At 30.9% G+C, this 24,197-nt stretch overlaps 1 long non-coding RNA gene across 4 annotated transcripts; it reads left to right on the top strand.

Moving 5' to 3' along the window:
* Positions 1–638: 638 nt before the first annotated feature.
* Positions 639–23,453, top strand: LOC118187569 (uncharacterized). Of its 4 annotated transcripts, none has more exons than XR_015039405.1 (2): positions 639–708; positions 22,068–23,453. It is a non-coding gene; the product is annotated as an uncharacterized LOC118187569 (long non-coding RNA). The 4 variants fall into 4 exon arrangements; XR_004757974.2 differs by lacking the exon at positions 639–708 and adding an exon at positions 5,552–5,682; XR_004757975.2 differs by lacking the exon at positions 639–708 and adding an exon at positions 10,101–10,191.
* The last annotated feature ends 744 nt before the right edge of the window (positions 23,454–24,197 follow it).

The raw sequence follows: 24,197 nt of genomic DNA, 5'->3' as shown, positions 1-24,197 counted from the left end.
TGTCGGCTTATAGTCTGGTGAGAAAGTGATACTGTTTGAAATTGTCTTACCATTTCGTTGTCATTAAATGCTTGAGCCATTTTTATGGAACATTTTTTAATGAATTCTCCATCCAAAAATGGCTTCTTTGACTTTACTATTTATAAAAAAAACTTCAAAGATGCAGCTACAGATGCTTCTTGAAATTTTGGTTTTTGATTAAAATAAATCGTTTGATGATCCAGCTGCTTTTTCATTTTTTTCACTAGTGGTATTTTCATGTCTCGCGTGTACGAATGATACTTTTTTTTCATGCACGGAAAGATAATGGCGCTTCAAGTTATATTCTTTACACACAGCTGTGATTTGTAAACATTCCAAACACTGTGGTGTACCATTCCTGTTCAGAATAAATAAATAATCTATCTCCCAGCGATCTTTAAATTCTCGATTTTCGAGGTCTGTGTTTCTTTTATTAGTAGCACTCATATTCAATAACTATTTTAATTAATACATAAATTTGAAATTAAGTTAATAATATTATAATACAGTCACCTCTCAACAAATTCTAGACAAGACTGCACTCGCACGATTGCATGAATCAACCAAACAGCGCAGGGTAGTGTGCGCATCACGTGCGCCAACCATAGATAAGCAGCAACCGATCACAAATATAATATGTGGCGCCAACGTTGAGCCAACCATCATCAGACATCCTCTTCAAATTAGGTACATTTTATTCGGACACCCTGTACTTTTATTCTAATAATTACTGAAATTATTTTTAACAATATAGCTAATAGGAAAAAAAACTCTTTATATAGTAAACGAAATCGAAGGAATCACTTTTAGTGAGTATAATAAATAATTAACACTTGAAAGCTCCGTGATTTGCCAACAGTAGTAATATTTCGTATTTTATAACTAAAATATTGATCGTGAATAAAATAAAGTTGAAATCTGGATACGGCTTTACTTTGGATTGAAACCCTGTTCTCTGTATATCTTTTAATGTTATGAATCTCGTATTTTGTGAATCTCTATTCTTTATTAAGTGATAAGGACTTAATAGAAACGCTTTTCGTTTACAATGAAAATTATTACTATTGATGATAATTCACATAATAACCTTTTATCTGGTAGCGATAGAATGCCAGGCCGCTGGAGAATTCGTATAACTTTTATCTACCATTTTTATGGTGAAACAGAATCAGCAGAGTCGAGTCTTGGTAACCCGTTCTCCAAGATACTGTATCATTTCCTCTGAGAACTCTAATTCTCAGTATAATTTAGAAAAACAAGCTCATGAAAAAATTAGTGAAACTGAAATAATGGTTTTCAACTTTTATTGGCTTCTGGGTTGAAATGAACTATTGTATACTCTATTAAGCCATTCTATTTCTTTAAGAATTGTTGCAAATTATACTAATATTGAAATCGAAGATAATTTATGGCTTCCGAGAAATGCCCGCGAGACATAAAAAAGACATATAACATATAGAAATATTGAGAAAATTGGATTTCGGCAAACAAACTCTAATGGCTGCAGAGCTCATAAGACAGGAGATTGAAATTTCATCTTAATTTAGATACTTTGTAAGGTTAAACTGATCTGATACTGAAACTTAGTCCTATAACCTTACTTGATTAGTAGCGAGTTATTGCTATGTCTAAAATAGCATGACAAAGACTTACAAAGATTTAAGAAACTTTTAAGAAAACGGGCTAGTGCTACAGATAACTACGACTGGTGGCGATGTAAATTATTAAACAATAACAGTCAAATAAATTTAAACGTTGTTTCAAGTGTGTATCTCTTTACAGTTGAATACTAGCTACAAGTTAGTTCAAATAATTTACCGGCACGTAAGTTTAAAGTATCAGCTGCAAGAGCATGCTAAGCCGAGATAATTACATTTAGCTAAAGCTGGCAAAATTCTAATAATGCTATGCTAATGTCAGGTCTACTACGCTATAAGTACCAGGTATGCTACTCTACTACGCTATTTTAATAATGTTTCGCTACTGCCAGGTCTGCTACGCTATAAGTACTAGGTCTACTACGCTATTTTAGTAATGCTACGCTAGTGCAGGTCCGGCTAGTTCCAGGCTGAATTCTAGTAATGCTACGTAGGTCTTTAAGGTTCACGAACCTTGAGCTTAATTCCTCACAAGTTAATCTGCATTCTGGTTAGGAATAAGGAAAAGAAAAATTTAAAGTCAAAATCAAACTCATTATAACATAGCGATTTTAATATATGAACATTACAATTTGTCATCTCGAAATGTTTTGTACATTATACCTTATTTTTATTATTTATACTTATTTTTAGATGATAAATCATGTACGTATTTATTCAAAGGCATAAAGTAAATGATTTATCAGCTAAAAATAGTCTATGAGGCCTTTTCTCCTTAACAATAGTCTCGTGTGCGAGTAAGGAGCGATGACTCAAGTATCTTATTTTAATTAATAATAAAAATAATAACAATTTTAATAAACACCTATTATGACGTCAAGAATGAGGCTATTCTCGTATAATCGTTAATGTGAAAATATTAAGCTCAAAAATGAATAAACTACAGAAGACAACATAAAAAAAGTAATTTTTGCAAAGTTTTTGAATAATTAAAGTTTATTTCATAATTACAAAAATATACTGAAGTTGCTCTTTCCTTTTTGAGCGTATGGCAACTAAAGGAAAACTCGCAAACGACACACTTGGTAAAGATTAAAGTGCACATCATATCACTGATTTCATTAAAAAAATTGTTTGAGTTTTCTCGATCCGTATTTGGGATTAAAATAAATAAAATCAACATATAAGCACATTTATTTTTCTTTCACTCAAGACAAAAACATAAAAATAAGTTTATTTTTTATTTAACTATAATTAACTAAATTAGAAATAAACTTTGCAAAGCATCGTTAACGATGTGCTACATTTTCTAACAGATATTTTTTAAAACCGTGTTCCATAATCCTAATGCTGCTTAAAAATCTTTTTTTTTTTCCTGTATCATTATTTATGAGTTGTTTATTCCAGAGACTTACAGAATCATTACTGATGATTTATTTGGTCTGTAGTGACGGCGAATTTTTCAAAAAAATTTACATTTTCTAACATGCAGCAATCTACTAACAAATAAAAAAATAAAATTCTGAAAATTCTCGATACGATGAGGAAAGAATATTTTTTCCAGTAGGACGTAAAGATTTCCTCGACTCTGATAAAACAGTTTTCTGATGAAGTAAAGTAACTGCTGCTACATATTCAGAAGAGGGAAAAAGTAATTTTATTTATCATACCTTTGTTAAAATGAGAGAACATCATAGAATAATTAAAAATTTGTATATGACTATAGTAATTCTTTTCATGCAATACATGACTTATATATGTAAAGCTCAAAAAGATTAAAAAGTATTATTTTTCGACATTTATATTCGTAATCAGTAGCCTAACGAAATCATCATCTATCACATTAGACATGCCATCTGTTCATTTAAATTGTAGTTTATAATATTATTTGTAAGTATTTATAATATGCCTAGATTAAGGAGTATAAAAAATTATATGAATGCATTGAAACGAGAATGGGTAAAAATTGGTCACTTGTCTTATTTGTAACGGTAATAAGATGGTAGTGCATTATACTCGTATAATTTCCGGTTATAAGAAAAACTATACTTATTATTAAGGGTACATTAAAGTAATCCTCTTTGCACAGTTAGGCTTTTTTTACAAAAGAAAAATAATGATGCTTTAAAACAACAAAACAATTATGTATTACATATATATATATATATGTAATACATAATATATATATATATATATATATATATATATTTCGCGTTTTAATTAGCTACTTATCTAGAGAATGAATTAATAAACGTACTGACAAAATCCTAGAATAAGGTACCTCCATGGCGCGATTTTGAAAATGGTCACGACACCAAAATGACGCGTTTATTGACGCAGACCAACATTACTTACGAGCGGATTTATGTCATCTCTCTTTGGTTGTAATTTCGTGGGGATGGCATTAAGTGCAGATTTAATGTAATTTAAAGTAAATGTTTTCTTTAGAGATTTTGTTACAAAGTATTGTATTTTTTAAATTCCAGGAAAATCTAGCAACAGCATATTTTCCAAGTAATTTTAAGACAAACACACACAACACATTCACGTATATAAAGAATAAATTTTAAACAAATTTGAAAGCTTTCACATTTTATATCACGCAAAAAAGCGGCGTTTTATCATTTTCATACACATACACGTATCGAGAGCATTTGGGCTAGTGCTCCTTTGGGCTAAAAATATTTAATTTGGCCTGTCTTGAATTTCCGATATGGAGACTCGCGGGCTGGAGATAAAAATGTTTTTTTCCCGTACACTGTTCCCATTGTCTGCTTTGAAATCATTGACTTTGTTAATCAAAAGATCGTTAAAGTTTTAAAAAATATGAAATATACAATTAAACAAATACAAAATTCGGGCTTCTAGGTGTCCTTGTTCGGGTGGAGGACTACATTATTCAAAGTTTGATGGCTCTATGTACCGCTGTTTTTTCACAATGTGAAAAACGTGCATACATTGATAAAAATTCTTCATTAATTAATTAATTTAAATATAATACAGGGTGATAATATTTGGTGGCAACAATTTCAAAAGTGATTCAGACTTTTATAGCTATTTAACGCAAAATCACGTTTTAAGACTAATGACCCTTTTTGGGCTAACTCTTCTTTGGGCTAAAAACACTATTTGTTTATAAAATAAGCTGAGAATTGGAATATAAAAAGAAAGCGCATATGAAAATGGTGCCGTTGCTTGTTATAACTGAAGAACTGGTATGAGGGCGGTAGCAAGAATTAGGCGAATCCTTAAAATTTTGCGATTTCGATTGAGATCATTGCGCTAATATTTATATAAGTATCAGATACACTATCTGGTATAAACATGACTTTCAAGCAAATACGTTTCTAGCGTCAATAATCGGTATTTTGTTTGCAAACAGCCGAGGCATCCATGGACCCAAGTCGCGTTTCAAATTAATACTTTGCTGCCATTTCAAAATATTAAAATATTACTGAGATGCAGATTTTATAAATGGCAATAGTTGGTATTAATAATCAAAGCATTGTTATAATTAGAAATATAACAGCATTGAAATTCATACATTGCTCACGTCATTAACACGCTTTTGTTGATAAATCTGCCAAAGTCATGACGCATTAAGCGTACTGAGAATATCGTATCCTGTTGCAGATGTTTGTAAAGGAAAAGTACCTTCCGTTATGTTTTTTCAAGAGGAGTAACTGAAAAGCTTCATATTCATTCCTTATTTTCTGTGCTAATGAACTATTATAAATTTTTTACTCAAAACTAATCTTTCATATACTACAGTAATAGTTAATCTTAACATTTTTTATATTTTTATCTTACATTTTTACGTTTAATATAATATAATAAATTAATTATTATTTTTAAATTTTTTGTGACTGGCAACAATGAACACTTGCTTTTGTAAAACATTTGCTAGAATTATTAGCATAATAAGAACAACGCAAAATATGAAGGAAAACAAAATAGATTTCGGACCCTTAAATTTCAGGAAATTGTATAAATCAATTATTCAGTAAGAGAAGTAAGAAGAAATTCATTGAATAAAAATGATATCATTCAAGAAATTAAAATGGTTATTACTTCAATACATTTTTCATATTATTGTCATTATATGAAAATTTTCTATGAATTATTTTCTGATTTAAAGACTTATTTCGAAGAAGAAACCAAAGATTTTAAAGCACTTAATAAAGCCAAACGCTTAAGTATTATTATCACGTCAGAAATAAATTTCATTTACTTTAATTAAGGCGCGGAATATTTCGAGGAAAAGTTATATTCAAGCAAACAGTAGCTAGATGATTGACTGAAATGAAAGAATGCTTATTAAGTTTCCTATGGTTATGTATTTTACTATTCGCAATTGTTTACTTAAATATTTATGATGTATTTTTTACTTTAAAGTGTCAATTAATATGTTTTGAAGAAATTTCAACCAATTGAAAATCTGTTACACTTGCAGACTTTGAGAGACTTTAGTTATTTGTAAAGTGCATATTAACAAAATATGATTATTTATTTCTGTACTTTTGCTAAACCAAGCAAATATATTTGAATTTTTTATATTCACATTCGGTTGTGATTTTCTGTTTTAAGTGTACTTCAGCTATAGTTTATTATAAGCTGCAAATAATCAGTCTAAATAACGATATTTCATGTAATTATTTTTACCAGTTGTTTTCCCCAAATTGTATCAGATTCATAAATTAATTTCATTTATGGTTTAATCTTTATTCGTTGAGTAGTTACTTCTTTATATATGTGTAAGAATAACGTGTAAGATAAAATGCTAACTTTAATTTGCGATAGTCCTAAATTAAAAGTTGTAAAATCATATTTGTGTCTGTATGTGATATGATAATTATTATCTCCGGTTAATTTGGTTATTTCTTCTTTCTACTATAAAAATAGTAAAAGAAATTATTTCATAGTGCACCGTTTCAAAACTAATCCTTGTCATATGATTCATTCCTTGTCATTCTTAGAAAATGCAAATGACGAATATACTTAACATGAAGGCAAAATGAAACTGAAATCTTTTATCCAATTATAATCATATCAACGTTTTTCTGAACTGATAGTAATAAAGCTACACGTTATGTATCTGTTGAGAAAAATAGCAATTTCATTAAGCTTAATCAAACATAAGTAACGTAATTTTGCTCTTCTCAGACTTTCCTAGTTCTGCTGTCATATAATCTGCACTTTATCTGCTATGTATTTTTTAAAAAATGCGTTTATAGTTGTTGAAACTGCCGTGTATTCAGTCCATTTTAGATAGATATGTGTTTACTTGGTGGCATTTAATTTAAATTTATTTTTTTCTTTCTTTTTCTTTCTTTTGTTTATTGAAATTGACAGAATAGCTGGTCTACTGCGAAGATGCTTATCAGCCTGTTGGATCCCGTTGATAGAATAAACAAACTAGAACTTAGCGCTGTGTCTTCAGGGACTTCACAATATAATGCCATCTATAATTAAATTAAAAAAAAAAATCTGAAATGTTTCAGATTTTAAATTACGTCCAAAGGGGCGTTTTTTAACATTTTGTGTGTTACCTTTCTTTATTAAATATCTTGTTCCTCGCACTTAAACCATAAGATCCAGTGCAACAGCAATATCGCAAAATAGTTTTAAAACGAGCATATCTTTAGAATTTCCGATACAGAGACTCACGCGCTGGAGATAAAAATGTTTTTTCTGCACAACGTTGCCATTGCTCGCTTTGAAATCCTTGAGTTTGTTAATCAAAAATTCGTCAAAGTTTTAAAAAATAGGAAATCGATCATAAAACAAATTTCAAATTTCAAATTTGGTCTTCCACATGCTCATATTCGTTGGAGGATTACGTTATTCAAAATTCGATGACTCTATGTACCGTTGTTTTATCACAATACGAGACATATACATACATTTATGCAGATTTTTCATTATTTAATTTCTTCAAATATAGTGTAGGACTCTAACATTTTATGGCAACAGTTTGAAAAGTGAACCGACATTTATGAGTCCGACGCAAAATGCCAAAACGAAACTAATAGTCCTTCGGGATTCAAATCCCTTTGGACGAAAAAATTGTTACAGATGCGACATTGCCTTAAGCTTTGCAAATTTGCAATAAATTACGTAGTTCTGCTAATGCAATATATAGAGTGTTAATGCTGTCCGTAGCATCTACAAGTACGTCACTGTTACACCATATGCAGGGCATTACAAATACCATAAAGGTAGGTATATTTACATGTAAACTTAAAATCAATATAAATATCTTTTTATTCAAATTATTAAGTAAGATTTATTTACATTACACAATAATGTACATGTATGCATATTGCGGTTACAATATGCAAACACTAATGCAGGTTATGTGTACAAAACTGAAATTCAGATACCCAGCTTATGCATTGTTAAAGCTAATGCTATAAAATGTACTATTATACATGAAAGAAGATAAAGAATCGAATCATGGTACGTATGGGGATATTACCCTTTTAACTGTCTCCAAGATGGGTGATTTGGCACCATTTATGCATAAACATGACTTCACAACACACTCTGTAATTTGTACGTTTGTTTGGTATAACCCCTATCTTATTTTCGATAAGCCATCTTTTGTTTTATGAACAACGACATGAAGCATAACTGCTATTGCTGTGATGACTATTGCTGTATTTTTTCTTGAACTTTGAAAAACAAAAATGAGTTTGAGTACTATAAAATCAGATTTGCTACTGCATTCCGGTTCATTTACAGATGATAGAGAGAATTAAAATCTGTTGAATGGTGAAACGAACATCTGAATAAGGCTGACAATACAATAATAAATTGGAACAGTCTCCTGCTTGTAATCATTGGGTTATAAATAGAGATTCTAGTAAAACGGAAGGGCCTAACAAGATATAGCAGAAATCGATGAAAGACTTTAACTAAGATCATAAACGAAGCGGCTGGAATACTTCCGCAGTAGTGGCTGTTTGGTTAACTGGTGTAGTGAGACTGACGAATGTTTTATTGTAAGAGTTGTAGCTAGAAATACGGCTCAGAATTCCGCACGAATTGGTGCAACGATCATGAAAATGGGTGGATCTCCACCCATTTTCATGATCGACGTTACTACAGGGAATAATTATATACAAAACTTGATACAATTGAAGGTATTACTTGGTACTTAACTAATTGCAAGATATGCTACTATGTGGAAAATCTTCTAATACTGTGCTATTTGAAAGCCTAATGTTAATTAACTAAAACTATGCTGTGATATAGTAACGTTCTGGAGACAGTGTGGGTGATGGTATGAAAAATCACTCTTGTCCACTTGTGACAGTGAGAACTTAGGAAGTACAAGTATTAACGCAATGCATTGCGCGCCTTTTTTTTTTTTTTTTTTTAGTTTAGCTGCCTATGCATAATAACTCTCAGCTGTCGGCTTTCGAAGATGGTAGTTTGAGGTAACTGGGCAATCAAATGTTACATAGCTGGCTTCATCTTTAATATTGCAACATAAAGAAAGTTCATTTTTAGCAAATCAAAAGCGATTAAGATGGCTCATGTATTGGCTTGTGTCTAGTGAGAGCTTTTGGTGAAAAACTGTGTCTAGTAAGAGCTATAGAGAAAAGCTGAGCTTTGGAATACCACTTTTGAGAGCTGCTCTGTTTTGGTATGATTTGTATGTAATCTTCATTGTTCCGCTGAGATTGCCGTTCTTTATTAAGAAACTGATGTGATTTGGATGATTAGCAACCATGTGAACAAAAGCTGAAGAAGAAAGGTTGAATTGCTCAATTTGTATTCTCTTTTAACGAGTTGTTCTTCGTGAAAAGTACGTGAATGAAGACTGACTTGAGCTACAGCTTCAGATGACGTAGAAAAAGTAAACGCTGTGCTGTGACGACGACACCAGTTGACTTTGGATGAGTAGCTAGCAGTTTTATACTGAGAATGCTTACATTAATATTTGTTGCTATTAATTTGGCATCCTAGTCTTCTGTTTCATCTCCGATGATTCCAGTATGGGCTGAAGGCCCATACTGAAATCTCACGGTCTCACGTTGTTGGGCAATGTTTTTGAATATGTCTCATAATGTAATTTCTACTTCGATTTCAATGAATTAATTTCAGGTTAGATGAAGAGACCATATATATATTAATGTAAGAATCATCAGAGTTGTGTAAATTCACCGCCGCTTGCGGGGCAGCTAGTTCCGCTTGAACTATTAGGGTTGAGTTTATGCTTATTGTGTTTGTGCCATTCAGAACGCGATATCCACTTCCCTTTCTCACTTCACTTTTACAACCATAGGTATAGATGGCTATTAATACCAATATAGTAGTGGCTGCCTATTTGGTTTTTATATCAAACTCTGACGGGTAACAGAAACACATAAAATATTTTCTTCATAATCTGTGTGGATAAATTTATTATTCCAGGGCATTATATTCACTTTCAGTCTGAGGGTATACACAATGGTGATTTTTCTGTAGGACTGTCTGCGGAAGGGAAGAGATGCCTTCGTGAAGAACTTTCAAAAGGAAACTGGCTCACAAGTACGTTCTTTCGAAAAAGGAATATTGTTTCAAAGTAAGATGTTAGTTTTTTATGATTCTGCATAAAAATAATAATTTACTTTTCCTATTTAATTAACACAAGAACCATCAAAACATAGCCATAAATAATTGACTAAATTCTTTGGATATGACTTATAATATCTGTTTTATTTTCTGTTCTCTAAGGATGCAATTCCTAAGTTCTCAATTCCTAAGCTTTCGCTGGTCTTCGGAAAATGTCCGAATTTCAAAAACTCGAAATTTAGAGCTATTTATTATTATCTGAATCCTTCGAATCACAATCTAAAAATTCATGGAAGATTCAAAACTTCGGAAGAGTTAACATTATTGATTCCCTAAAAAACGAATGCGATTATTGCAATTTGTCTGGTATTTGAATCACTAAAGTCATTCTCTGACAGCTGTGTGTGCCACACTGCTTCAGCATGGCATTCAATGAAATCCTCCAGAATTCTCACTTCAGAAATCTATGCGTTGCTCTTTAGCCAAACCAATTATTGATTCGTCTCGATAATTTCAGACGAATATAACATTTAATAAAATAGCTTTTGAATATTTCTAAGAACTTCTGGCTTAGTATGTAACTGCTATGGTGCGAACCTGTTTCTATTTGAATTATTTAAATATGGCTGCAGTATTTTGAATTTTTAATAAAAATTTGAGCTGGTGCTAAAGCAGTTTATCAAAATATATTCAGAAAAGAGACATCAAGGTTCAAGAGAGTTACACATTTCATTTACTAAATTTTATTGGATCTTTTTTCATAAACAAAAGTGTATTTTTAAAATATGCATTATCATAATCATTTTTTCATTAAATGTAGATTTCATGCTTTATTTAAAAACTTGTTGTAATATATATAAGTATTTATATATTTATTCTTATTTTTATATGAAGGATTCTAGAGAACTGATTTAAAAAAATCTTTCAGATTTTAAATTCGAAGAAATTCGGGATTCAATTTTTTTCTTTGTCCAATACAAATTAGAAATTATACACATTTCTATTATAGTTCGAGATACACTATCGTGATGTCAATTGCATATAGGTTCTTTAAAAAATATTGCAAAGAGCAGTAACAATACAAATGTTCCCCCCAATAAGGATTTTTAATGAAATGCCAATTAGGATAACTGTAACGAAAATTTACGAGCTGAGTTTAATTAAACGGTAGAATAGGTAGGATGATAGCTACACACTGGTATTTCTACCATATTTTCTTGCAGAAGGTGTATTTCAGACAGATATATGAATTTAAGTTTTACTAATGATGACATTTCCCAATACATTATAGAAAATTTAGCATAAAATATTATATATATCCATGTTAAAGGTTGGATGGAGATGTTGCTAATTTTTTTCTGGACTTCACTCCCCTTTAAAGCATATGAATGGACTGTCAACTAATGATCCTGTCAAAAAACATTAGTGTCACCTAAACAGGAAGAAAGGATGACTTATGTAACGAATGTTACATATTGATTGAAGAATGATCATGCATAATAAATACAATTTTCCCCTATATTTCTGTTTTTTCCCTTTCTTATGTAGTTTTCATAAGTTATGCCATATCTTTCGGTATAAGCTTATCTCACCAGTATCAATATACTGTATTTTGAGGAAAGCTTTGTAGAAACAAACCTTTTGGGTTCCTTACCGATTAATACGATTTTATTGAAAAGACGATTTGGTGATGAAAGGGAAAGATATTTGTCGAAACATGGTTATTTCTGAGTAGAATAATGCGAGTGGTTAAGAGACGTTTCACCAGAAATTCAATTGCGGTCAGTCTTCCTGGTGAGCATCAAAAATGTGATATTCATAGTCATAAATTGTAAATTAAATTAATGAAGTCATAGATTGATTTGATGGAGTAACTGAAGATCTGTGCCTAGGATTACCAAGGAGTCATCACAGTTTGAGCTGAAAAATATATTACTGTAACATTTTACTGCGAGTACTTTCAAAACGTTTGCAGAAAAATGTACAAAAACATCTTGACTTGCTTAGGGATGGACATGGCTTTGAAATGCAAATGAGAAGTTTTACACTATTGATTATAAAATCTACACTCGAGTCCACCAATCAAATAGGTTGACTAAGAGTCCACCCTCAAATATGTCTCTAATTTGAAAGTACACTCTTGAGTGAACTTCGTTTTTCTCCGTAAAAGAGCTTTCTTCAGCGACTGTCCAAACCATTTGAAGACTTAAAGAAAAGCAGTACCCTACAAAGAAACTAGAAAGAAAAGCAGTACCCTACAAAGAAACTAGAAAGAAAAGCAGTACCCTACAAAGAAACTAGAAAGAAAAGCAGTACCCTACAAAGAAACTAGAAAGAAAAGCAGTACCCTACAAAGAAACTAGAAAGAAAAGCAGTACCCTACAAAGAAACTAGAAAGAAAAGCAGTACCCTACAAAGAAACTAGAAAGAAAAGCAGTACCCTACAAAGAAACTAGAAAGAAAAGCAGTACCCTACAAAGAAACTAGAAAGAAAAGCAGTACCCTACAAAGAAACTAGAAAGAAAAGCAGTACCCTACAAAGAAACTAGAAAGAAAAGCAGTACCCTACAAAGAAACTAGAAAGAAAAGCAGTACCCTACAAAGAAACTAGAAAGAAAAGCAGTACCCTACAAAGAAACTAGAAAGAAAAGCAGTACCCTACAAAGAAACTAGAAAGAAAAGCAGTACCCTACAAAGAAACTAGAAAGAAAAGCAGTACCCTACAAAGAAACTAGAAAGAAAAGCAGTACCCTACAAAGAAACTAGAAAGAAAAGCAGTACCCTACAAAGAAACTAGACAAGCGGACCAGACCAATTGCAAGTAGAAACTTCTTGTAATAAATAAAAATCTTAAAAAAATTCTACAGTATTTTTTTCTAAAATACCTTTGTATTTGTATTTTGTATTATCCTGATGGCAATCACCTGCTCAGAAGATAACATGATTGTTATAGTATAATTAGCAAAAACCTTGTTATTGACTTGTTTTTCTGTTCTGACGATTAGAGCACGATGGATTGTTTGAAATCGATAAAATCCATTGTATTGCCTAAATCATGTCACTGCACTATGTCAGTTTCAAATTTCAAAGATATTTCAAAAATAAAAGGGCTATTTGTTGCTAACGTGCCGCACTCAAGGAGTCACAGAGCCTCATGCGACTCGCGAGCCGCAATTAATAGGTCTGAGAGCCGTATTAAGCTCGCGAGCTGCTCCTTGACCATGCTTGATGTAGGAGTAAAAACCTCATGACATCACTGCTTCTGTCTCAGATGAACAAAGTATGGTATTTAAAAGAATATTAATAATTCATTTTGAAAGGAATTGTCAAAGTTTCAGAACAATAGCAATTTTAATAAAATTATATTCAATAAAAAGTACATTTTGATTTAAAAGGTTCTGTTAAGTTCATCTTGAATAACAGTGCTCTCATATTTATAGTCCTAATTTGAATGAGGAATTTTTCTTTCGAATGAGGAAGAAGAAAATATCTATTCTAATTTTCATCCTTTTGGTAAGGAAGTCAACTGTATGCTAAGTCAATAAAAAGTAGTTTTTTTCAAAATTGAAATTTGGAAAGAAAGGTTTACCATTGCCATTCCTTTATTGAAATATTACGTAATATTACTCGTTTTGCTGAGAAGCATAATTTAATGTCTAAGTAAATCACTCAAAAGAAAACTCCATTTAATTAAATAAATAATGCATAGTATTCCAAAGTAAATGGACTGCTTGAAGTGGTTATTGTTCAGACCACGAAAATCAGTTATCCAAAGCTATTGTAGTTTACTTAGTTCGGATAACGAGCGTTTATTGAGTTCCGTTATCATACACACATACACAGAAAATTATTCGCATGAATTAGAAGAAAATAAAATTATAATGTGTAAATTTTTATGAAAATGAATTTCAGTTATACGGAAAAAAAGGAATTATACTTTTCAACTAAAGATGTACGACAAAGCTGCGAGAAACTTCTTTAATGTTAGAATTCAAATTTTAATATACTATCAGCATCGTAGCACATAGTACAGTTTACGATATAATGAAATAGATAGAAAATTAAAGATTTTCAACGTTCATTATTTTGAACGCATTAAGCAAGCAAATTGAAACAGTATGTGGGCGTTTTTAGGATGACTCAAATTTTGCCAAAGACAATCTCCCAAGTGATTTGAAAGACAGAATACTACTTAATTAAATATAAGAAATCTAAAGTTTAGTAGCAGATAGTTAAACTATGTACTTTTCTCAGATAAAAAAAAAAAACTATTGCTCATTGTTAAAGATTCTATTTTCTCCCAATTGCATGTTCTTCGCGTACAGTTTCATAAAGGGCAATTTATGCTTGCATTTTATTCTTTAGGAATGAATTTGGTAAACAGCATTTTTGAAACATTATTCAAAATGAATTGCAGTTGCAATATGCATTAGTGCTTTTTCTGAAACCGTTTATTATTTATTTTGTTTGAAAAATATTATTATTTATTTTGTTTGAAAAATAAATAATGGATACATTTTGAAAAGAGGCTAATAAAATATTCACATGAAAAACGCATGATAACCACCTTCACTTCTAATTCAGTTCATTTGTGCACGACAATGGTAATCGAACAACTTTGTTGCTACTCCGTACATGAAGATTAGAATTCTGAATATTTTGCAACTCTAAAAGTGATGATGAAGCCTATAACTTTTGTCTATAACTAGGATAAAGCCTACAACTATAACTGCGACCGTCATGTAAAATATCAGTATGTGCGATAGTTAAATCTTAAGTTACATGCATTCCTATCATTGTCGAGTCATTAAGTTTATCGATGCAGGAGACGCGAAAAATGGGGGAATGAGGATATCCAATCGCTATCTTGGTGTAGTAACGAACCATTGTCCGCTACTGTTTTTAGTTGGAGAGCCACTAATAAAAGTCCTTAGGTTGATCAATTCGCCAGGATTCCAACATGGGACTTTCCGACCACCAGCCGATCGTGGTATTCAGTTTTACATAGCTAAAAGATCTTATGTGTACACTACATTTCCTTGTACGGAATATAAAATTAGACGCATTTTTCCTGCCTTTCATTTAAACGTATTTCCTTGAATTTCATTAGATATACATTTCTCATTCAATTAATTCAGTTCTCACGGCAAAAATACATAAAAACTTAAAATATCTATATTTAAAATTGAAAGATATAGAAAAAACATAAAACACCAAATAGAGTGACAATTTTTTTTTTAAAAACAATTAAAATTACATTTTCTGCGCAAAAACAAGAAATTCAGGCAGCGGGCAAGAAGGCAGATTGTTCCGTGCACAAAACTGAAAGTTTACTTTTGGTCTCACTCGGCAAAAAGACACTGAAAAACGTAGAACCGGACTCAATTTGTTGTGGATGCTATGCTGAGTCAATATATGAGATAATTTTATAAATGATAATTCCAGAATGAATTAAGCATAATTTAATTCGCAATAATAAGAGAAGACGTTACTTTGCTGTTGTGAAGCTTAGTTTCTCCAGATTGGCAACAAATCAACTATTCTGCGAAATTTCAAATGTAAACAAATATGGCTGGTATATTAAAAAAAATTAGGCTTAGCCGCACTTAAACAAATTTTAAATTGTTGATAATTCTACAACTATAACGTGCAGGTTAACTAAAGGCATAAAAACCTTAACCGGAAGAAAAGAACAAAATAATTCAATCATTTTTAAAGCAAAAAATACACAATTTAGAAACATATAAGAATAAAGAAACTGATCTCACTGAGTAGAGTAACTATGTGCGTATATAGTTACTCTCTCTCTCTATATATATATGTATATATATATATATATATATATACATATATATATATCTACATACATATATTTATATACCTTTAGTGCGGCCGATTGCAACCAAAATAGGAGGTGCACATCTACATGTTATAGCAGTCCCGTATTTATTATTTCGTAGACATTCTACTGTGATAAGATTTAAACTTATTAGAAACATTTTTGAATTTTTAACTGTTCTTGCTTTTACTACTACTTAGTGCCTATGTATACACTATTTTTTTCGTCATTTGAATAATCATTCTAATTCGCATTATTATGTTATTAACGGGAATATTCATATGAATAGTAATCCCAGACTTCTTCAATCAACATATATCGATCTAGACGTGCAAGTGCAACAAGTGTGTAAAATATCAAACAACAGAAGCTTTAAGAATTTCTAAAAAAATTACATTCATCTATTAGCTATAAAATATTAGTTTCTTAATAGTCTTGTAGGGTTCCTCACTTTGCAAATGCTATGTTACCGTTGACGTGAAGAATCATAAGAACTAGATATTAATCGCTTGAGTTCGTGTACAGGAAACAAATACGAAGGGTTAACTATCCCTTTATTATTTCAACTAAGATTTAACAAACTCCGTCTTGGAGAAATACAGTAAAGCCGCCACTTGGCCTTGAACTTAAGAGACTAAGAATTAAACTCAAACTAATCTAAACTAAAGAGATATAACCGAAGCTATCAAGATTCTAACAGAGTTGGCCCCTTTACGTTTAATATCCTGCGAAGCTATTAAAGGCCTAAAGTACGGCAGGGCGAAATAATAGCTTAAAAGAGAGTAGTCTAAAAAGGCGGACGTGTGCTATCTAGAAATCTGGTGGCTCTCTCTAACTCAGCAAGTAGAACTTCGCGGTTTAAATACTGCTTCTCCTCATTATGTATTCAGAGTGATTCTAAAACTACGTTCTGGCCGGAAGTCGTAAGTTGTAGTTAAAAATTTGATAGGAAAGAAGTTTAACTCAAAATTAAAACTGTTAATAAAATTAAAATAATCATACAGCATTTTTAACTACTCATTATATTTCTAAAATCAATTAGAATTCTCATATTTTAGTCTTTTAGATTCCTACATAGTTTTATAATAAATATTATATATAAATTAAAACGCGAATAATTACACAAATAAGGAACTTACAGATAGAAATAACTTCCAAATTTCTTCATCTAAAAGCAAGCCACTATAGATCTTCTGAACAAACTGTGTTCAACACCTCTCAAGAACGACACCATAACTGGTAGCTTTACTTTGAACAAGCGATATGATAAAGTTACCAAATAATCTACTAAAAGGCAAAAACTATCTATATGCATGAGTAACTATATCTATAAAAAAGGCCATTCTATCTCAGTAAAGCATAGCGATTGAACGTCGTTCTGCCAAGTACAGTGGCACAATCCGGTGTATTTTTAGTAACAAGCAAGGCAGAATTTTTACAGATATTTCAAGATGTCGAAAGCATATGCGGGTTTTAGTTTAATGATGCATACATAGTAAAGCACAAAGGATTCAAGAAAAAGATGCTTTTTTTCTTCAGTACGATATATAAAGTCTTTTGAATTGAATTGAAATATCAGAAAACTTAGCTTCTTCTGAAAAATTGTCTAAGGAGAGTATCCCTAGAGCTCTATCCAGTATGGTAAGAAACCTATGTTTCACTGAATCAAAGAATGTTAAGAAAATTTGTAATATTACTCTTTATATAATTCAAAATACGATGGAAAGTTTCAGCCATAGTTTACTATGTATATAGGAAATTACTTTTAGTGAATCAAAATTTTGTGGAAATATTTTACGGGAAACTTAATGTATTGAAGTTTACTAGCCATCTGTGATATCGCAAAATATGCGATACATAATGATGTATGTTAATTCGCTATTTACCGAACATTTTGCAATTAATTATATTTCTTTCAACAATTTAATTATGTTTATATTAAAGGAAAACAGTTATTATTATCTTGAATAATATGCATTAAATGTATGTCATTTAACTCATGACTTGTTTAAAGATACTGTTTTAATGACATTATTGAATAAAATGTTTTTGATTTGATTCCATTCAGCGCTTCGCAATTAAGTGTCTGTTCAAGCAACCACACAAATTGATTCTGTTAATTATACACGATACGGAAAGTTTTGTAAAAATTTATATTGGTACACTTATATGTGAGTGATGAATTTCAGAAATACTATGCTTTAACAACCATTAAACTTCGTACATAAAATCTACATTATAATTATGCGTAACAATTAAATTACAACTCATATTTTATATTGAGATCGATAACACTGCCTGCATTGTTTAAAATTGCATTTTGGATTTTCTCAAGTTTTAAAGCATTCCAGTTTCCAAACTGTTCATTAATTACAAAAATCTGTTAGTTCAATTGATTCAAATTATTTCATTTCTTTGAAAGAGTGTGTAAAATGTTTCTTTGAAATGTTTCTGAAAAGAATGTTTCTTTGAAAGAGTATTTAATTATGGCAAAGCACACTAGGGCTATCTGCCTAAGAGGAGGGATGCCTTTCGTGGAGGACTTTCTAAGAGAAACTGGCTCGTATACACGTTACACATGGGGAAAACCACGAAAGCACCCATGCAGCCAGCCCGTTCGCGGGATTCGAACCTCGGACCGAACTACCAGCGTTCAGCGACTTTACCGCTCGGCCGCTGGTGGGCTTCTTTGAAAAGAGAGGCCCACCAGTGGCCGAGCGGTAAAGTCTCTGAAGAGTGGTAGTTAGGTTCGAATCTCGCGAACGGGCCGGCTGCGTGGTCATTTTTGTGGTTTTCCCAATGTGTAACGTGTATACGAGCCAGTTTCCTTTAGAAAGTCCTCCCCGAAGGCATCTCTTCCCTTAGGCAGCTAACCTTCGAGGCTTTGCCGCAATTACATAAACCAAACCATTTCTTGAAAAATTCAATTCAGTTTCCTGAAAGAAACCAGGAAGATTATTATACGATGAAAATTAATTAATTAATGCAAGTAAAATCGTCTATATTATGCTCTTCAGATGGAGTTCCTTAAACCTTTGGAAGTACTTATAATAAAATGTGCGTTATTTTTAATGTATAACTACAAACTAAACTTCCGTTTCAATTACATTCTGAAAATCAAATGTGAAGTGAATAAGATCTACTTCCCTTAAAAAGTTCTTCACAAAGGCATCTTCTATAGGCAGGTAGCTCTCTAGCTAATTCCCCTAAATTAATTTACCTAAACTAACTTGATACAAGTTGAAAGATTTTTATTGACAAATTATTCTCGAGAACAGAATATAAAATCACTACATAACATTTGAATATTTTACTTCAAAATTTTATTATATTCAACCACTAGACAATTTCCAGTATTTTATTTTTAAAATGTCATTAATGATTTTATACATTTTTCTTTGCAGGAGTGCAAAGAATTTAAGAGCCATTTTAGTCAGTAATGTTTCTTCACTATTACAATTGACTAACTGAAGAGGTTTACCATTCACTTAGAATATGAGCATTGTCGTCTCATAACACCAGATGAACCCAAATTTCGAAAAATATTTCATTCGGAACTTACAAAACCATCTCGTTCCTTAATTTAATTTCTTATGTTCTAGCTCGTTTACTACTCTGTAATTAAATTTAAAAATGTTTTATCGGAAATAATTGGTTTCAATTTGAGCATCAATATTCACATAAATTTCCGCATATTCACACTCTTACATTTTAAGTTAATAAAATGAATCACCTTTCAAACGGAGCTAAAAATAGAAAATAGATATATTTTAAAAGAACAGTGTTTTCTGTTGAATAATATGTCTCTACTTTGAAATCAGAGAACGGCAAGTTTTGATAAGTATAATTTTTTTATCAATATAAGCATAGAATATTTAAATAATATAATTTAATTCTAGAATGTATTCCAGACATCCATCAAATGCTATCATATGAAAGTTCGAAAAATGAAACCATTTCTTTCAATATTCACACACATATATCAATTACCTACCTTTTCCTCACTGCGATGCTTTTGCATACAGATGAAAAAGCTTGAAAATTAGCATATTTTGTAAATAAATCAAAAGCTTCAACGTTTTCTTCCTGAATTATATTAAAATAGGATTTGTATATTTATTCTGATAAGCGTGGTTTAGTTTAGGCATTTTTTTATCATAAAACTCAGACCAGAATTTAGTGAGCAACAAGAAACCTCAGATTTACTGAGATATTTTTAGAATAAGAACAAAATGGCTTGCCAGAATAGTGAAAGGAAATAATGCATTTATGATTCGTTTGTACTGGTAGCATAGTCACATTCACTAGTTTACATACACAGCGTACGGTTTGGTCTTTTATCAGTAGTTTAATTTATAATTCGATTTTAAAAGACCCAACAGCGCTAAATTAGTGAGGACGCAACGTTCAATTTTTATATTAATTGAGTCATTAGGTTACATCGATGCAAGAACGCAAAAAAATGCGCAATGCCTCGCCGGGATTCGAACTCCAGACCTCTCGAATACGCGTCGAGCGTGCTTCCAATTACACCGCGAAGGCATGCGGAAAGGAGGGAGGAAACATCTTATCTATTTCATTTATAATTTTATTAATTTAATGGAATTTAGCACTCAAATGTATTTGACTAAAAAGGCATATTAAAGATTGGATCTAATGTTTTCGAAAGAAATATTTAATGAAACACGAATAAAAGTTAAGAAGAAATTACTTAATTTTGTGTTTATTTTAAGTTAAGCATTAAGTGTTTTATCATTCTTATATACGTACGCATGTAAAGCAGAATTTATATAAATTTTCAAGCATGAATGTAAAAATATGCTAAATTTTAGTGATTGCCAATCTTATAAAATAATCCATGTTCACTAAAAGGCAAGTTATCTTCCTGTTCCGCAGAAAATAGGAATTTGAAAAGCATAGCCAAACGTAATTTTTAACTCATTTATCTAGTAAAGCGAAATACAGAAAATGAACGAAATCCATTACAGTTTTAATGCTTCACATACACTGGCTTCTAAAAGTTAAGTACTCAGTACTAATTAGCAACTTTCGAAAGCGCAGTTGAATCCAGCCGCTATAAATTGCTGTGGATACAGATAGGACTATGTCAGCATTCGGGAAGGATTGAGGAGGTTCATTTAAATGCTGATTCGATGTTTTTTTAATTTTTGTAGGATAAGTTTTTGATTATATTCGTGTTTCTTTGGTTGAAAGGAAACTAATGACATATAACGTCCGCTGGTGTGATACCTATCACATATTTTAAATGAGGACAGTCAACAAAATGTGTTGCTCTTTTCTTTGGTGTTGATAATCCAGTAAACTGATGTGGATGAATCAGTTGATGACTGATTACCTAATTGGAAGCACGGAAACTGCTACAAAGTTTGCGTGGTTGTCCAGAATGGCCATGTGCCGCATTAATTTTTGTTTATTTTTAGGTTTAAACCTAAGTTTGTTATTGGTACAAATGTGAACTCATCATATAATTTACGAAAATTAAATATTGTTTCCTTGTTTGTACATAATTGCTCATTTTCATTCATACATAGACACTGCCTTCCTGTGCAATTTGGTATTAATTAAGCTTTGCATTTTCATTTTTGTTAATTTTATCGTTGCGTGTTGAAGCCATTAACGCGTTGTTAATGAGCATTTAACTCTTTAAATGTAATTGCATGAACAAACTAATGAGAAATAAAGGCAAGTGCTTACTTATTCACTAAAGGATGTTTACATTGCTGCTGCTAGAGATACTTAAAATTTTAAAAAGCAGGATACTCAGGTATAAATTTCGTCTTATGAAATTATAGTTTTAAATAATATAAAATTATATTACACTTTAATGTGCCACATTACACACGTTATAGATTAATTGATCATTCTAAAATTAGATTATATATGGTGGGAACATTGTTCATCATCAATGAAGCAACAGTTTACTTAGGATACACTTACAATATATATGCAGCTAAACACAATATATATGCAACTAAATTATTACATTAAGCAAGGTAATGCATTGAGCATAATTATTTTCTCCACAGAAAGGACCAATGATCTGTTTTGTTGTCATCTGCACTGCCCTTCTTCTCGGAAGTGTGACATGTGAACCTATGAATGAAGCTGAAGCTCGCCACCATCACCACCACCATGGACATCATCATCATGGACACCATCACCATGGTCACCATCATCATCACGGGCATCACCATCATGGGCATCACCATCATCATGGGCATCATCACTGATAATTCAAGCAAAAAATATTATTATAAATTCTAAAAAGAATGAAGCCTTTTATTAAAGAGCTTTGATGAAATAAACACCATTAAAATGCATGATTTATTTTTTTAATGAGAAATACATTTCTAAAAAGTTGATATACTTAATGCTTTTCTTACAAAATATACGAAAATGACGCTAGTATTATCAAAACCTTTTCGTATTAATTTCAAAACTTTTTCGTATTAGCACTTTTTTATGGAAAATCAAAGATTATCTTACAAAACAGTTTTATGTAAAATGAGCTGTTAAAAAAGAAGCATGAAAATATATATGACATTTTATTAGCGCATTAAAAGTAGAAACTGCACTTTTAATTCATGGAGATTGCGGGTACTCTTTCTGAGTAACAGATTATAATGTTACTTGGAAATATAAAAATAAGGCAAAATTATAACAATGCACAAATAAATTATATAAAGTTTGTTTTTGACAACAGAAAATTTGTTTTACTTATCCAGCTTGTGCCATAAAAGTATTAAGCATAAACATTTTAAATATTAGTTAATAGTATAATAAAAATATTAAATTGCAGTCAATAGCTACATCTACTCGCTATTCAAAACTATTATTTCTCAGTTACAGTTACTTACCCCTTCCGTAACTCGATAATTACACAGATTTGCAAATGAAAAAAAAACTTAATTATTTTGAAACTTAAAAACACATTTATGCAACTAAACAGAGCAAATAACAGTACAATAGCTTGCGGGCTAATCAAAGCTTATGAATCTAAATTTATAGACGTGTTAAATACATGTACTATAATCGATATTAAGTGTAAAACATAAACAAAGGAATATTTCTAGATCCCTCCTAATTATTATATTAATTAAATTCTCCTCGCATGAACTTTAGTAAATAAAATTGATTAACTTAAGACTAATCGAAACCCCTCCAGATATTTTTCAAAATTTTATCAATAACTGAAGCTATTATTTCCATGAAAGCAAATATTTCATAAGTCGGCTAGAAATAGCATTCGTCAAAAATAGTCTAACTAAATCATAATTGGCACTTATTCCAGTTTCTTCTCCTAAACTTCTTTGTTCAATATCTCTGATCTTGGAATTATTGTATGCTTGTTAATATAATAGGAAAGATGTCTGTATATTAACAAATAAAATAAACATGAAAACTCTTATAACACTATAGTTATGCATCTATATGTAAATGCGTATTATATACTATAAATATGATATATGTTAAAATATTTCCAAAAGTATGTTTTTAATTAGATATTTCATTTTTTAAGAAAAGCGTTTTGTTAAAGATATTTCCTTTTTGCATCCCGCTAATCCATACATAGGAAATGAATGCATATATATAGGAAATGGATGGAATACATAGGAAATGGATGGAATGTTTCTGATTAAGAAATCTGCTAGTAGTGATAGAATCAGAATCTGGTAGCAATGTAAAACTGATACAAAGATAGATGATTTTTCAGTGTTATTTTTACGAATTTTATTATATAAGTGTGAAGATTATTCGCGAATAAGCACGAATTCACAGTGCGTTTTCATTATTTTTACAATGATGTCTATGTGTGAAGGTTCTTTTCTCCGCGATAACTCTTATATAACAATTCCAGAATTTAAGCTTTTTGCATTTATATAAAAATTGATTAGAATTTGCTTAAAATTGAACAACCGGAAATAGCACTTTACTGGAAGCTCATGACAGTTTTGCAATTATCAACATAACATATTGTTGCGTTGAATGAGCATTGTTGACTGATACCTTGACTTGAGATATAGAAGCATATCAAAGGGGGTTTAAATTTGTTTGAAGCTATAGAAATAACATAAAAGAAAATTAAATTATAGTATTCTATTCAAATATATTATAAACACTTAATTTTATTTAATTAAAAACAACTTAAATTATAT

Source organism: Stegodyphus dumicola, chromosome 1, assembly GCF_044657685.1.
Source record: "Stegodyphus dumicola isolate Sdum_Otavi_A_Nest chromosome 1, ASM4465768v1".
In the NCBI taxonomy this organism is placed as follows: domain Eukaryota; kingdom Metazoa; phylum Arthropoda; class Arachnida; order Araneae; family Eresidae; genus Stegodyphus; species Stegodyphus dumicola.
This window is presented reverse-complemented; position numbering and strand designations above follow the sequence as displayed.